The following is a 17126-nucleotide window of genomic DNA, read 5'->3' as shown; positions in this document are numbered from 1 at the left end:
GATAGTGTGGCGGATAGTATAATAGATAATGTGGTGGATAATGTGAGGAAGGCAGAAGGGGAAGGAGGTTGATAAAGGATAGAGAAAGAAGATTAAGAAACGAGGTTAGTAGGGCTGTAGATATACGCAGGTTGCCCTCTATGCAGCTAGCATAATCACCGCTTTCGAGTCGGCTAGTTAGTGCGTTAGCTAGCTCGTAAATTCACTACGCGGCCCCTCCTACGCGTATAACAGCGCGTAATAGGTTTGCTGTCGCGCCTTGCACGTAGGTGTTTAGGGAGCATAATATCACTTATCGTCGCGGTTAGGTTACATAGTTTACTAGGCTTACTTTAGCAGTAAGATCTTAGCCGTAAAGTCGGTTATATAGCTTATTAGCCTCGCTCCGGTAGTAAGGACTTAGTAGTAACTTTAGCTATTCTAGTAGTACTAGGAATTATAAGGTGTGCGGTATAGCCGGATCTAAGATTCATTCTAGTCTACGGTTCAGACCTCGTCTTATAGCTCCTCTTATGTTTACGAGCCTCGAGGCTATGTTAGACTCCTTAGTCCATGTATGTGTACTAGGCCCGCCTACTTTAGCGTAGGCATAATACGAGTCCTAGACTCCGGCGTTATAGCAGCTCGGATAATAAGTATAATACGGATGAAGAAGCTGCGCTCCTGTTTATAACACTACTAGGTTTACGTAATACCTAAGTAATATAAGGCGATAGCTAATAGGGATACTAAGGTTTAATTCGAAGAATGTATCTAGCAACTTGCTGTCGACCTATAGGGCCATCCTAACGATAGGTGCGAACGGACCTTTAATAACGGGCTTGTAGTCTATTACTAATTAGTATGTCGTGTTAGAGCGACTGCCGTTTGTAAAATCTAAGGCGCAATGCGCTAAACAAATGCTAAGAAGCGGTCGCTAGTCCTATAGGGCTATCCTAACGACAGGACGGTAGCATAGCAGCTACGTAGGTAATAAAGCAAAACGCGAATCTAAAATAGCAGTGCAGGCGCTATAAATTAAGCAAGCTCTAGTGTCTTAGTATAGCTATCTAACTACTACTTACGGCGGCGATCACTCTTGTCTACTTTGTTACTCCTACTAGGCCTTATAGTGCCCGTAGGCACGGACTCTATAGTAACGTCTTAGTCCCCTCCGGCGTCGACTATCTCCTCGTCTGAAATTTGTCGCGGCTTGTAGACCCTCCGCCTAGGCGGCTGCGAGGCGCGAGGCTAGGAAGGCTAGGTTACTATACGACTCTTATTGCGACTACTTAGCAAGCTGCTAAAGATATTGCTTATTATTAAAGCTTGCTTCTTCGCTAGCGTAGTCTCCGGCTCGGGGCTGCTAAACAGGTCGGTAAGTGCTGGTTTCTTCCTTCTAGATTTCCGGGCCGAAGGGACGACTAGATCGTCTTTATCTTCGACGTTTATTTCTCCGAAGCTGCTAGGCAAATTCTTTCGATCTAAGCAGCGCCTAGAACGGTCCTCGTCGATAGGAACCCTCCTACCTTAAGTTAGTTGCTCTAATCTTGTGCTCCTATACTACTTACGCTCTCGGACCTTAGCCTTCGGCATGCTAAACACTAGCACAGAGTCTTTAGATCTGGATAAGGATACCTGTCTCTCCTCGGCCGCGGCTATCTTAGTTTAGTCTTAAGCTATAGCGGCATTCCTAATAGTAGTCCGATATGCTTCTATAGTCTTAGCCGCTATGCTTTCTATCCGACCGACGTAAGCCTCTATAGTATCGTACTAGCTAAAGACGAATAGAATGTTAAGTGTACCTACTATATAGTCTTCTCGTAGGATAGAGTCGTTCGAAGTAGGATAGCTAATAGCATCTAGGACACTATCTCCGTCGAAGATGTCTGTAATGTTAACTTCGGCCAGGACGCGTCTAAGTAATGCTAATAGCGGATCGTTACGCCGTCTAGTCGACGTATTGGCCGTGTTTTTAGATACTAGCCTGTCGTAAACTTGCAATAACTTCCTTCTGCTAATGCTACATCCCTTCTTATTGCCGTCTAGCAGGCAGTTAGTACACGCGCCCGACCAGAGCTTGGACAAACTATCCGGCGCCGGGAATGTGTAGTAGCCTTTAACGAAGCCTTTCTAGTTATCGTATAGACCGCATTGGTCGCAGCCGCGTTAACTATCCTTCTCCTCCGGCTCGCCTATGCGCTTAGCACCTACTATAAAGCTAGCTAGGATTGCAGAAAGCGAAGTAGTGCTAATATATAGGTAGAAATCGTTGCGGCCGCGCATACGCGTAGCGATCTTGTCCTAGGGAATAAGCTTCGCCTAGTCGGCTCGGCTGTCGAGGAGAAGCATAAGTTCGGTATACGGTCTACTAGAGGCGTGTAACCTAGGTATGAATCTCTTAAGTAGATCTAGTATAGCACTATCCTCCTATGTAAGGACGCTATAAAGCTTAACGATGAACGCTATTACCTCGAGCTCTAATATCCGTATTTTTAGCTAGCTGAACTAGTTCGCCTATATCCAGATACATGCCGCGTTGTACTAGTCTTAATTAGTGCCTAGTAGGGCTTCGCTAAAGTCGGCTGGTCGCTAGAGACCCGAGAGGTTTCTGCCGCTCGTAGGAGTGCTTATAGTAAGCTAGTATTCGAGTTCGCGTGCGTTCGCGAAGGTAGGTAATAGAAGAGATAGTTAATTAGTAGATAAAGTGGACAAGAGAGTGGATAAGGAAGTGGATAATAAAGTAGAGTCGAGATGTTGTTAGTAGATAGAAGAGTTCTAAGTAATAATGTCGATAGGGCGGTAGATATACTAGGAGGCACCTATGTAGTTAACATAATTAATGCCTATGAATTTCGGTAAATTAGCTGACGATAGCAGGCGCATAACAGCGCCCTACTACGCCCGGTTTGCTCCCGTGTAGCACGTAGCGACTAGCGAAGTGACTAACATTACTCTACCTCGCCTTGTTATAAAAGCTCTAATTCGTATCCGTCTATCGGATCCTAGGATAACATAATAAGTCTAGGTGTCAGGTCGGTCGCTGCCGCTCGTTGTAAGTAAGGGTCCGTCCTTAGGTCCGGAAGCTCTATGCCAACAGACAATAAGGGCTAGTCGGCCTATACAATCTGTTGTCCTTTAACCACTACGTTCTTATTAAAGCGTTCTAGACAGCTAACATTCTTAACTAGAGTTACTAGGTTCTTAACACCTATAGTATATAGGTCTATAGCGTAAAACTAGGCTACTACGTTAGGATCCGGATCGACTTCTTTAGTCTTTAACGTCTCGTCTTAGCATGCCGCTGCGACAGCATGCACCTCTTTAACTGATTTTGGGGACGTGTGCTTTGTGTTTGTAGACTTCCCGAAGCCAGCCTCTATAACCTCTTGCAGATAGCTAGTATACGTTGCTAAGAGGGTTGCCTCTTCTAGTTAATTCTCGACGTCGAATGTCCTATTACGGCAGCTACTAATAAGAGTCTTTAGGTATCGATTAAGGAACTCGTTTGCCCGGTTAATCTCGAACTAACTATCCTCGGCACCCGCTATGTTCACAAACCCGTTCGCTAGCATCGCTATTTGCAGCACCGGATCTAACGCCTTAGAATCGGTTAGCTATTTTATCTATAGCATAATAAAAGCGTAATTCTTGTAGCTGCGTGCATAGAAGATTAGGATATAGCGGTTAACGACTCGACGCAGCAGGCTAATATCCGTATATTTAACAGCCCGGCTAAGTATATAATACGTCTCGACGACATGTAGGAATCGGACATAGTTTCTCTACTCTTCGTTTCTATCGATCCGGGCAGCTGCCTTTTTAGTCGCCTTTGCCTTCTTCCCCTACTACTTCTTCGAGGAGTACGAATTCTTTGCCTTCTAGGTATTAGCTTTAATAGCATCGGGTTCTAGGCGACGAGCAGACGGCGAGAACACCTTCTCGTACACCTTTCCGACCAGACCTATAAAGCCGTCGGCTAACAGCGCCTAGATGTAGTTAGATATAATATGCCTCTTAGGAACTACTAGGTCGATTTCTTCGTATACGAATGCTAGCACCCTTGTATTAAAGCTATCGAGTGTTAGTCGTTCCAGGTGGCTATGCGGCGCGTGAAATAATAGACATATCTTCTGCTCTATTATCTCCTAGTATACTAGGAGTAACGATTTAGCCCGGCAGCCCTCTCTGCCGTTAAAATTGTTCTCGATTGCCTATATTAGACATATCTTAAGGTAGAAGAGCCTAGGTAATAGTAGTACCTATTGCATGCGGTTAAAATCGTCCTTATTCTCCCGGGACTCCTTTAGCTACGTCCGCATGTTGCTTATAGAGAGCTGATCGCCGTATATTAGTAGAATATACCTAGAGGGGTTATACGCACTACCTGTAAAGTCCTCGACTAGCCGTCGAATACGCAGAACGTCGTCCTTAGTACGTTCTCCGTCTGTAGGTAGTCGATTGCGAGTGCTAGGGGGCTAGTCTAGACTAGTAGGAGGCGGATTCCGTAGTGTAGGGAGGCGGTTCTACGAGGTAGGCAGCTAGTATTATAAGCTAGGAGGCTAACTCTGTAAGGTAGGCGGCTAGTACTATAAGCTAGGAGGCTAACTCTACGAGGTAGGCGGCTAATATTGCGAGCTAGGAGGGCAGCTTTGCGAGGTAGGCGGCTAGTATTATAAGCTAGGAGGGCAGCTTTACGAGGTAGGCGGCTGATATTGTAAGCTAGGAGGGCAGCTTTGCGAGGTAGGCGGCTGATATTACGAGGAGGGGGGCTGAATTTGTATACCGGGACGATAGTTATTAGCTATAGGCGACTGATTTAGAGGAGCGGGCACTTAGGTCTGCCTAGTAGAGGGCTAGGTCTAAGTAGTAGGAGGGTGTTCGTAGCAGTCGAAATTACTAGGGCGGCAGATCTAGTCCGCGTTCTGTCCTTTAACAGCCTGTTTGTATAATTCCCTAAGCTTAAGTTGCTCCTCTAGTATATTCTCTATAACGTTATAAGTACCTTCGGTCGTGCCCTCTTGTTCGTAGATTAGATTTATAGTAGTACTAATAGTTTTCTACTTTACTATACGATTAAAAGCCGGGAATTAAGGGAAGCCCTTTACTTTGGTCTAGTCGATGCCGTTAGGGTTAGCTTCGCTACTAGTAGCGGTATCTCTACTAATACTAGGGTCCTAGTTAACATTCTTCTTCTTCTTCGGTTTCTTTTTTAAAACAGAATCGTTAGATTCGACACCGAATGCCTATGCAACATTAGCTAGATATACCCTTGCTATAGCGCTTGCGATTAAGTAGAGTAAGATCGCCTTCTACTAAGCGTCGTGCTAGTTGCCCGGGCTATCTAGGATGTCTTGTAGCTAAAGCGGCCTGTCCTCTCGGAATAGTTCTTTCTTTAGGCCTAAGCGTAGCACCTCGATACTCTTAAACTATTTTGTAGTAGTAATATGTTTTAGGACGTCCTGCCTACCGAAGCTATACTAGCCGACGTAGGCAAAGTAGTCCAGGTTGTTAAATACACTATAGGTAAGGTTAGACCGGCCGAATGCCTTAATGCGACCGGTAGCTAGGTCGTAGAGCATCCGGTTGCAACGGTATATACTCTTCGGGTATCCGCATATACCTAGTCTAGCTAGGACCGCAAGAACGCGACGTTTGACACCTTAACTCTGCAGGTACACTCCTAACTATATAGCGAACTAGTTCCCGGATCGAGGATGTCTTATGCGCAGAAGCATACTAGAAATAAGACTAATGCGGCGGAGCATTGACTTAGAGAGATCCTAAGTTGCCGGCAAGCCTAAGAGCTCCTTCACGAGAGCCTAAATAGATAGGACGTACTAACCTATAGCTGCTACCGCGTCTCTGTAATCCAGTTCTTCTGCGGGCAGTTTTCTGTCCCAAGACCCGAATTCCTATATATTGTTTGTTTGTTTGTTTGTTTGTTCCATTTACGTCCTTTTGGAGTCCAAGACTATGTAGGACGGCTTTGCTATAAAGGCAAAGCAGTAGATCTAGTTACAATCAGATTTTTCGGTATTCTTTGACCTTAGGGGAGACCCCGTGCCTAAGGCAATGCTAAAGGACTTTGAAATGCGAGACAAAGGAAATTAAACGAGTGTTGCAGCCTAAGGCTGCAGAATTTTCGCGCTAAGCTTTTGTAGAATTTTCAGCGGATCCTTCCGCTTTGTATATACGCTGCAAATTCGAATGCAAAAGCAGTGCAAAATGCTGTGTAAAAGCAGTGCAAAATGCCGTGCAAAAGCAGCTGTCCAACTCGCTGCCTTCTCTTGTCCTTGTTTGTTTGTTTGTTTGTTTGTTTGTTCCATTTACGTCCTTTCGGAGTCCAAGACTATGTAGGACGGCCTTGCCCTAAGGGCAAGGCAGTAGATCTATTTACAATCAAATTCTTCAGTATTCTTTAACCTTAGGGGAAACCCCGTGCCTAAGGCAATGCTAAAGGACTTTAAACAAATGCGAGACAAAGGAAATCAAACGAGTGTTACTGCGGCCTAAGGCTGCAGAATTTTCGCGCCAAGCTTTTTGCAGAATTTTCAGCGGATCCTTCCGCTTCGCACGCACGCACGCTACGAATTCGAAAGAGATACAGCGTAAGGCGATGCAGCGCAAAGGCGCAAAAAGCAGCTGTCCAACTCGCTATCTTCTCTTGTCCTTAATATGCCTTTGTAGAACTGTATGCCGCTTCCAAACGTATACAGCTACGCAGGTTAATCGTAGAGTTGTAGATTCTACCGTTGTTCTAGCTCTTTAAAGTGCACTTTTCCGTAGAGGACCCGAATCTCTAGAGGGAAAGAGGTGCGATTTCGGTTCGGATTTCGAGGAGGTGCGCGTATAGGGCAGAGTGGACTGCTTCTTTCTTCTTCTTGTTCGTAGCGTAGAGAGCTATTCGTTCGAATCGTACTGTTGTTCTGTTGTAGCTTGTGTTTCGAGGGGAGGTGTACCTCTAGGTCGTGTTGTTTTTGTAAGGGAAGAGGGATCGACAGCCTCTCCAATCCTCCGGAGGAAACTTAGCTCTACGACGACGATGTCGTCGTAGGTTCGTAGCCGGCACTACGTACAGGTGTTCCTCGTCGCCGGCCTTCTCTTGTCCTTAATACGCCTTTGTAGAACTATATGTCGCTTCCAAATGTATATAGCTACGTAGGTTGATCGCAGAGTTGTGGATTCTACCGACTGTTCTAGCTCTTTAAAGTGCTTTAGTTCGGATTTCGAGGAGGTGCGCGTATAGGGCAGAGTAGACTGCTTCTTTCTTCTTCTCGTTCGTAGCGTAGAGGGCTATTCGTTCGAATCGTGCTGTTGTTCTGTTGTAGCTCGTGTTTCGAGGCGGATTTCGAGAAGGATTTCGGGCGGATTCGAGAGGTTTTCGAGGAGGTTTCTTCTAGACTGTCTTAGTTTCCCTTCCAAGGAAGGTACTTACGACGGCCACCGCGTAAAGGTGCAGTCTGTTCGGCCGTCGAATTCCTATATAGACTCAGCAACAGAACCCATACGTGCTAATATTGCTCACCTTCCGTCCCTTTAGATCCTCGAGCTCTTTCGCTAGACTCGCAGCACTTAGCCACTTACTATCAGACATATGTAGTGCGATGCACTCTACTACTTTATCCTCCTACAGAATCCGTGCTAACTTTGCCGCCCTAGTAGCCGCCTGCTCGCCCTAGTCAGGTGTGTTCTATTCTTTCTTAGTTGTTACATAAAGCGTTAGGAAGTCCTCGAACGATAGGTGCTGCCCGCGAATAGTCTGTAGTATAAAGTCCACTTTCTCGCGAGCGGACTTCGAGTCGCTATGCTAGTTGTTCCCTCTCTTCCTCCTAGTCGGCTTAGGTTTCGTCTGCTAGCTAGCTTTAGTCGTAGGTAGCGGCGAGCCCTTAGGCGAATTAGATAGCGACTAGGGGGCAGGTAGACGAGGACTACGCATACGGCGAGAACTAGAAGCTAACTATTGTTAATTTATATTATAAGATATTAATATTAACTTAGCTTAAGATAAGGTCGACGATAGTGTTAACTAATGTTAACTAAGAGCCTAGTAGCTAAAAATACACTTATAACTTAGCATTCTTGGCAAAACAAACTACCTAGCGCCGACTACCTCTTCTCTCTATTTAGCTTATCTATATAACTATTAATCTACCCGAGTCGATACCGCTAATAAACCCTGTTTACGACCCGCTTCCTGCCTCGAGATATTTCCGTAGTTATAGGCGACTAAGCTGCTTCGGAGGATGCTAGAGAAACAGGAGTAGACGCACGAGAGCCTCGACGATTAGGATCTAATTCTATGCCGAATCTGCGCACTAGCGAGGCTCGGGCGACAACAGGACTAGAAGCTACGCTCTTGCCCTTCCGAGAGCCTACCGCCGTAGGGCTAGGAACTGCCGCAGGAGGTAGAGGCTAGGCGCTAGCAGACAGGCCGGGAGTAGGCAGAGGAGGAGCTTTCGCCTTCCCTCGGCGGCGCTTAGAACTAGTAACGACTAAGGAGGTAGGCAATACCGGGGAGGGTGTACGAGCAAGGACCGAACGAGCACTGCTAGTAGTAAAGGCGACAATACGAAGGTCCGGAGCACTAGCAGACCTTACTTCCTAAGAGGCTGCGAAACAATCCTATTCTCGACTAGAAGAGGCCTCTTCTCGTCGGAGCCGCTAGCGCTAGCGCTCCTCTTAGCGCTCCCTCTCCCGACCCTCGCGCTTAGTTGCAAGCTCCTATAGCCGCTAGGCTTTAATAGACTCCGCGACCTTACGTAGGGTCGACAACTGTAGTACTAGCATGTCGTACAACTTAGAAGAGACTGCGAAGTCGACACCTATATAGAGTCCCTAGATCCGGCTATAGCTAAAATCGGGTAGCGCGTCCTCTATACTATACGCTTTAGCGAGGTAGTTAACTACATACGAAGGCAGTAGAGACCTAGGAACTCCCGGAAAGACGGCGTTGCTGTAGTATAACCGAGCGGCTCCGGACTCCTATTTAATTAGACTATCGCGGATCGACTTAAGGTATAGCCGGGTAATGCTTGCCGCTATACGAGTACCTAGATTAGTTGCCTATTCGAGCATATAATCCGAAGGTAGAGCGGACGCTAGCGAGCAGATATCGTAACAGACACGTCCTACTACCGGCCTAGGTACCTCGGAAAACAACTTAAGTGCCGTAACGTAGCGATAAGACAGTAGAAAGGACGTGCTGCTCGGCGGACAAGCGTTAATAAACTTCTAGACATATCTATCTATCTTGTCGCGCTTCTACTAATTCGTTAGTTTACCCTTCTTTTTCTTCGACTAGCTAACCTAAAGAGGCTTATCGACATTTGAACTAGCGTCTAACAGGCAATCTATATTAGCGTTAGAGCTCGTAGGCGTTGCGGTATCGTCGTCTGCTTAGCTCTGCTATCTTGTAGGGACCTAAGAGTCCGGCGGCCTTTACATAACCCGATTACCGAGCATCTATAGATTATGTAGGAACGTAAACAAACTAGCTCCCTATTTTCGACTGTCTCGGACTGCGTAGCTAGCACGCTAGATAATAGTACGCATAGTGCCGTTTATAGCTAGTCGGTACTACATAATACGTTTGATGTTAGGTAAGTTAACCCCTAGGCTAAGCGCCTTAGTAGCTAGAAGAATGCGGATGCGGGAGTCGGGCTTCTAGAACTCTTAGATAACATTTGCCTAAGTCCTCCTTACGGTCCTGCCGTAGTAAGTCCTTACGAGCTAGTATACTTCGTCCGAACTTAGCTAACTAGGATACCTTACTTAGATATAGGCCCGGAGACTAGTAGCAGCGGCATAGATGCTAGTACGGCTGTTAATAAAGACGACCGTCTTCTCTACGCTCTAAGGTCTAGTAACGCCGTCCAGGCCGACTAGGTCTACGAGCAGATACTAAAGCGCCCGCTAGTTCGTTAGCATCCCGTCCGGAATAGCATAACACCGCATTAATATCTCTAGCCGATCGATCGGATTGCGAATAAGCTAAGTGTCCGAGTCGAACCCGGCCGCCTCCTAACATTTAAGCAGAGTGGACGCATTAAGCGTCGCAGAGCAGCCGTAAAACTTTACCTACTCGTAAAGTATAGTCCGGAGGTTCTTTAGCTAGGTATACTATTTCCGGAATCCTCCTCCCTTAATACCCTACTAGTAGACGAGATAAAACTCATTGTAGACGAGTATTCCTAGCCTTTTCCGCACGTTAGTCCTTATTATAAGCTTCCGGAACTAGGACTGCATAGCTATCTCTAGAGATAATATTAAGTAGGTGCACCTACTAGAATATAGGAGTTTCTAGTCGTCCGCCATAGCACTAGCCTTCGTATTATATGTTAGTGTAACTAGCTTGCCTCCTATGCCTTCGATCCTTTTAAACTGTTCCCTACTAATCTAGTTTAAGGGCAAGATCAGGATCGACATCTTGTTGCGGATAATAGGCTACACCTAGAAGACGAGGCTCTTGCCTACGGACGTAGTAGCGATCTAGATAAGATCTCGGTTGTTAAATAGTAGCTAGTAGAGTGCCCGGACCTGCGGCGGGCGAGCGTAGTAGGGAAGGAGGAGTCGCACTACCTACTAAACTAAATGCATCTACTAACCGGTAGTTATAGGTAGCCCGCTATCGACGGGGATAGGCTCGTCGATCGCCTAGTTAATTGTATTGCGCACCTAAAGAAACGCCCGCCGGCGCGACAGCACAAATAGACTACTAACTATATCTTTAGGTATCTCGAGGGTTAGCTTGCTATTAGCGCCTACCGGACCGAGCTAGGTAGAACGCATAGCTTCCGGGTTAGTGTTTTGCTGCTATGCATTATATAGCGCCTAAAGCATAACCTTCTTTATGCCTACGTTGTTAACCTCTACTAGCGTACGTAACAGAGCGGCGGTTATCTTAGCTACCTATTCGCGTCGCCTAGCGAAATAGATCCTTATATCCCTTCTACCTAGGACCTTCTATATAGACAAATCTTCCTCAGATACCTTAACGGATGCTTATAGACTACCCTAAAGCCCTCCTACATCGTCGAAGTTACTAGGTACGTCCGAAAGCCCGCTGTTACTACCGTCGTCATCGCCTAGGCACCTATCGAACTAGTCGAGTAGGGCAGCTATACGCTCGATATCTGTACTAGGAGACTACTCTTACGATCGATTTTCCTCGACGACCGACGTCCCTATACTGTTCTTATCTTGTCCGGTGCTACTAGCACTAAAGCTACTCGAGATATCGCTAGCGTAAGATCAGGGATTAGCGACCTTTAGTTGTCTATAGTAGGCCTTCGGGGGAGCTATTAGAGAATCGGGGATTGTAACTTTATAGAGGGAGCGCGTGCAGTTCTAGTAGATATAGTTTTGTTAGCATTAGTCGCTAACTGCGACCTCTAATAGAGCTCGCGTCCTGCTATATAAACGCGTCGTTAAGATGCGAGGTACGCGAGCTCTATTAGAGGTCGCTACTAAGGAGGTATAGACAAATAGATAGTAGGAGGTTGTTTAGCAGGTCTAGTTATACAAAGTTATAGTGTCCGAAATTTGAATATTATACCTAGTGTCGCTATCGTCGCTACTAGCTGTTATTAATGCTACACTATATGTTAGTAGTGTTTATATACTAATGCTGCGCTCTATTACGAAAAAAGCGCGTCTAGACCCTTAGACCACCTACAGTAGGGCCAGCTGCTTGCAGCTAATAGGCCCGTTAAGCGAGGTGGTCTGAGCGCCTGAGACTAGCACGATAGCAAGGGTCGCTGTTGGCACATCGTATTACTAGGTCGCATTAGGATGCAAAGGGCACATGACAAGGCGCCTCCATGATCTCGAAATATATCGAGTCGAATGGCAATGCTGCCATTGGCTTGATCTCTGCTTTACCTTCGGGAGCCGCACAGCCGCTAGGGTCGCTGTTGGCTGATTGTATAGGTAGGTTGCACTCAGCGCCGCAAAAGAAGCCCGGAAGGCGAGGCAATTTCGCATGGTAGAGCTGGGTGAGGGAGGGATTGGCACTCTTCGAGTCTGGTCTGACGGTCCTTTTGACGAGAGCGGGATGGTGAGTCAGGGTGCGTATCAGTAGACTGAGCGTCCTCCTAAGATCGCTTCTTGCCAATAGCTGCAGTGCTCCGGAGCCACTTTGCCATAATCTGGAAGGGCATGTTGTATCGAATACCCACGAGGCATCTCAGAGAAGATGCCTCTGGGGTTCCGCGCCAATCACACGGCATAAACCGGACTCTGATGGCTTAGAGTACGATGTAAGTTGGAGAACGTGTTGGCTGCTGCTGCTCTGATTGTCCGTGAGCACATAACGTGTGCAAGGGGGATATTGGAATTCGGGGAAGTTGGAAGGCGCCTTAGCACTCCCCCCCCCCTCGTTGTATTGCAACAACACTACTATATTGCTTAACAACTACACATGCTATTAACATTCTAAGTAGGCTATGTTAAAGAGCACATTCGGTTTAGTTAGGCGCGATAAAGAAAGCGCTCGTGTAAAATAATAGTAGTATTATAAAATCCGCATAAAGTTTATTAGCTAGCTTTATTACGAGGGGCTTTACGCTGCACACCTCTACTACTATTAAATAAGACAGTAAGATTACTAGCTAATAAGAAGCGTCGCTTAGATAAGAACAATTAATAGGTATTAATAAGAAACTACTTCTAAGGGCGGCAATCGACTTAGAATAGCTTAAAACCGCTGTCTGCCTTAGGCCCCTCTTCTAGAGCCTATTCTAGCTCGATATCGGTATGTTAGTAGCTTCCCTTACCTGTTAGTAGTAATAAGGGCTGTAGTAAGGCTTTATAGAGCCTTAGATCGAGCTATTAAGGGTAGAAGGGCTCTATATTATCGTCTTTAGTAGCGTTGCCCTTATCCTTAGCCTTATTATTGGCATTACTAGTAGCTAGCTAGTTAATAGCCGCTAGTGTTACTACCGCTCTAAGGCTCGTAAAGTAAGTAATAACTATGTCGTCGAGGAGGTCTACTTTAGCGTAGATTACTTTTATTATAGACACCTTGTCGGCTATATTAGTAGTCTCCTTCTTTACCGTTTCCTTCTATGCGTTATAAGTAACACGAGTAGCTTCCTTAGCTTCCTTCTACGCTATAAGGTCCTCGTTAATGCGGTTAAGGGTGCGCTCGATAGCTAGCACTAGAATGTTGTGCCCTTTATGCCTTATAACTAAGTCCTTACAAAACGACATTAAGAGCTCGTTATATACGGCGTCCTTCTGCTAGCTCTTACTCTTACTCGCAGCTACTAGCTTATTAGAACGTATTCGTTCCTTACGAGCGATAGACTAACGTGCCCTTATAAGCCCTTGTCTTATTACCTTAACCGCTCTAAGGGCAATAATGCGTTATCTGCAATGCTAGACTATAGCATCGAGTTGTTACTTATTAGCTAGCTCGGCGAGCAGCTTATTACGGAAGGTAGCATTAAACCTCTGCCCCTTAGTAACTACCTTCTTAATAGACTTCCGTTGTATACTACGTACGTAGCTCTAGCGGAGTTTTGTGTTCTTAGCGCGTAAGAGGTCTATAGAGTCTACTACGACTACAATGCCCTTAATAGCTTATTTATATAGCCGGCTAATCCTCTTACCCTTACCCTTACTAAGAGACTTAATTAACTCGTCCGCTAGCTCTATCTTAGAGGCTGTTCTTCTTAAGCGATAGCGCGTAGCTAGCGTATATCGAGGGGAGCTTAGATCCTTTAGCGGCTGTCGTAAGGGTGTTGTTAGTAGCAGCCGTGCTAGTGCTCGTAACGAGGGTGTCGGTAGAGCGTTCTTATCTACGTAAAACGAGCCTAAGGGTGCGAATTAAGTAGCATTTAACTTAGCTAGTAGTAAGATGTTAGTAGTAAGGGTAGGTAGAAGCTTACTAAGGACAGCCTAAGCATTAATAGGTAATATACTAGTCGCTCTAAATAAAGCTATAATGTTTAGCTTATTAAACACTATTGCCCTTATCTCGGTATATACCTCTAAGAAGTCCTCCTTATTTACCTAAGTAAGCCCTTCTTTAGCTATAAGCCTAAGCAATGTTAAGCTATATACTACCTTAAGGGGACTAAAGATGCCGACATTAAGCGGCTGCAGAAGGTATGTCGAATAGCTTAGTAAATAGATAAGCTATATACGGTTTATAAGGGAGTAGTTAATAAACTTAAGGTCCTTGTAAGTTAAATAGCTGTCTATAATAAGCAGTCGCTAGCGTCTAGGTATAGAAGGAGGGCTCGTAGCATTAAAGTATTGCAACTAAGCTATACTATTGTCTTTATTACTCTAGCTATTATTGGTAATAGTAAGGAACGCCTTATTAACGAAGCGAGCTTAGAATGTCGTTAGTAGGCTCCTTGTTATCTGCTTCGCTTTAAAGATAACATAGGGTAGCACCTATGCACTAGTAGCATTAATAGCCTTAATTACTATAACCTATTTACGAGCTCTAGGTTGTAAGAACTATATAGTAGCCGCTAACCTTCTGTATACGGCTTAATGCACACGATTAGTAATGCCGAGTATATAGCTAGTCTTATCTATATTGTATATATCCGGTAGCACGATATCTAGCTCCTATATCGTCTTCTTAAGCAGCTTAAACTACTCCTTTAAAACCTAAGGGTTCCCTTTAACTATACGCCGGTTCGAGTCCCTTACTGTTACCTATTTTAGTTGTAATACCTCGTGTTTACTAATAAACTCTATAGGCTAGTAGACGCTAATAGGCTCCTCGTTAGGGTTATAATTAAGCTAGAAAGTCCGTAATTGCTCTGCCTACAGCCTAACTGTTTCGTATATCGGTAGGAAGCCTATAGTAATTATCCGGTTAATATAGACTATAAGGGCGGCTCTGCTAGCTCTACTTAGTCGGTTCTTATGCTCGTATATAGTAGTGTGCTATTAAGTAGCGCCGGTTAAACGGTTAATGAAGGTTCTATAGGGTACGTCGTAGAGCACCGAGCAGTCTATATAGTAGCTAAACCGGCCGGTGCTATAGTCTCTAATAGCTCTCGTAATTGTAGCCTCTTTCTTAGGCCGTGTTTTAGCCTTCTAAGTAGCACTAGCGAGTAGTTTGTGTAGCATTAGTGTATGTTGTTTTAAAGAGCCCTTAAAAACACGCGTTTAGAGGTAAGATAGAAGTTTGGTTAATAACATATAATAACTTAAGCGGGAGCCTCCCGCACCGGTTAATCGTTGTAAAGCACGTCCATTTACGGTTTAGCGCCGGGCGCTGCCAACATCGGAGCATTCCAATATCCCCCTTGCACACGTTACCTACTTGAATCGTTTATCCTTGCTCTCGTGCAGACTGCATACTCCGGGCCAACGGAATCCAACGCGAGCGGTACAGCTTGAACGAGGTCACGGTCCCACGGAGTGATCGGGCTGCAAACTCTGTCTGGAGACTCTGGACGCGGTCCCTTGCATGGTGAAATAGAACCGGCTTCTCGGGTCGTCCATCTTGCCTGATCGCCGGCATGTTTCGGATCGAACAATCGAACGGCGTTCGTCCCGCTCCAGCAGTCTGCAACATTTTAATGCTATGTCTTGCTCAAGAGCATCCTGCAAATGAAAGGAGTTCAGCAAATGCGGCTTCAAATGTAGCGTGTGCAAAAATGTGGTACTCGGATCGTCTACCTTATTTCCATCCCAGCATCCCCAGCATCCCACCAACTCGGAGAGCTGTGGACGGCCGCCGATTGGTCACCCTTTGTTGAAATGTGGTTGTCGACAACCCTCCCATCCCTTCTTCTCTGCCACCCAACATTAACTCGTCGCTCGATTCATTTCGCAGCGATGCTTGAGAACGGGACTGCCAGGCAGACTATTCCTGCGAACAGTGACTGGGATGTGCATCCCACAAGCCGAGCAGTGCGCTGGCACAACCTTGAAGCCACGAGATACTTGCTTCGAATTGCAGCGATGAATCCTGCTGCCAGATGAGCGCGTCCGTTCGGATGGGAGCAGTGCGGCGGTGCGTCGGTGCGTCGATGCTTCAACGCTCTCGACGACCAAGCTCATCTCATCACTTGGTCCCACTCGAGCCTCTTTCCCATCTTCCACCTCCAAGCGAGTTCGTCGTTTGACAAGACGGGATGCACGACCACGCGGACCAAGGCACGTTTCCTGTTGCACCAAATCTCCTCCGGCGTTCGTTCGACCTCCCCTGTCGTCTGTCCTGCTGAGTCCACAACGATGACCTCGCGCCCGCTCGCTCGCCGTCAGCTGTCCTCCAGTGATAGAGGAATCCTCGAGCCGGGCATTGGCATTGACACCTGCCAACGCATCCAGACTAGATACTGCATCGCAGCGGAGCCATTGGCCGTCGAGCTCTTGCGATCCAACCTCGTCGGAGAAGTTCCCCCACTACTGCCGACCCGCACGAACACCGGTCGACGACATTGCCATTTCACCAGCTTGACGAAAACCAACACAACCGACACCACCGCACCGACACCGAATAACAACACCAAACGACGACATTACCTTTTCAATTAATTCTCCGACAAACTAGGTACGTACGGAGATTGGGTTTGATCGATTTTTGGCAAGCACGGACCCCACGAGACTCCCCAGCCATTTTTCGCCGCAGCACCGCGGCTCCGCGAGCTTCAGCTTTGCACTTCCACTCGTCCCCGTACCCGTACCTGCAGTCGCGTCATTACACGTTTCCCTTCTCTTGCCAGCCATTCGACTTTCTACACACTGCACTGTCTACACTCCCAACCACTGTCGCGCGCGCGCACTCTTCCTCCTCTTGCACCATGACGGGCAAGCGATCATCTCCTCGACTGCACCTCCGTCCTCGACCCCCGACGTCGACCAGGCTTTGAGTCTGCACCCCGGCGCACATCCCAGTCACACTGGCCGAGACTTCTTGTCCGCCCTGTTCCAAACGATCGCATCGCGCAATACAACCCAGCAACAAAAGTCCGCACGGTCGCTGACCCTACAATCGCCCGTTACAGCAACAACGCTCGCTTATCGCTCTGCTTTTGATTTTGGTTCGCAACGTTCGCTACCATTCCCTTCAACGCCCGACCCGTTAACGACCGACACGATACCCACGACTACCGGTATACTCCATCTTTAATACAGCGCCTAGACCAGGCTTCGGCAGTACATCGCCAATA

This window comes from Zymoseptoria tritici, chromosome 13, assembly GCF_000219625.1.
Source record: "Zymoseptoria tritici IPO323 chromosome 13, whole genome shotgun sequence".
Lineage (NCBI taxonomy): Eukaryota > Fungi > Ascomycota > Dothideomycetes > Mycosphaerellales > Mycosphaerellaceae > Zymoseptoria > Zymoseptoria tritici.
The sequence above is the reverse complement of the archived record's forward strand: the minus strand, read 5'-3'. Positions refer to the sequence as shown.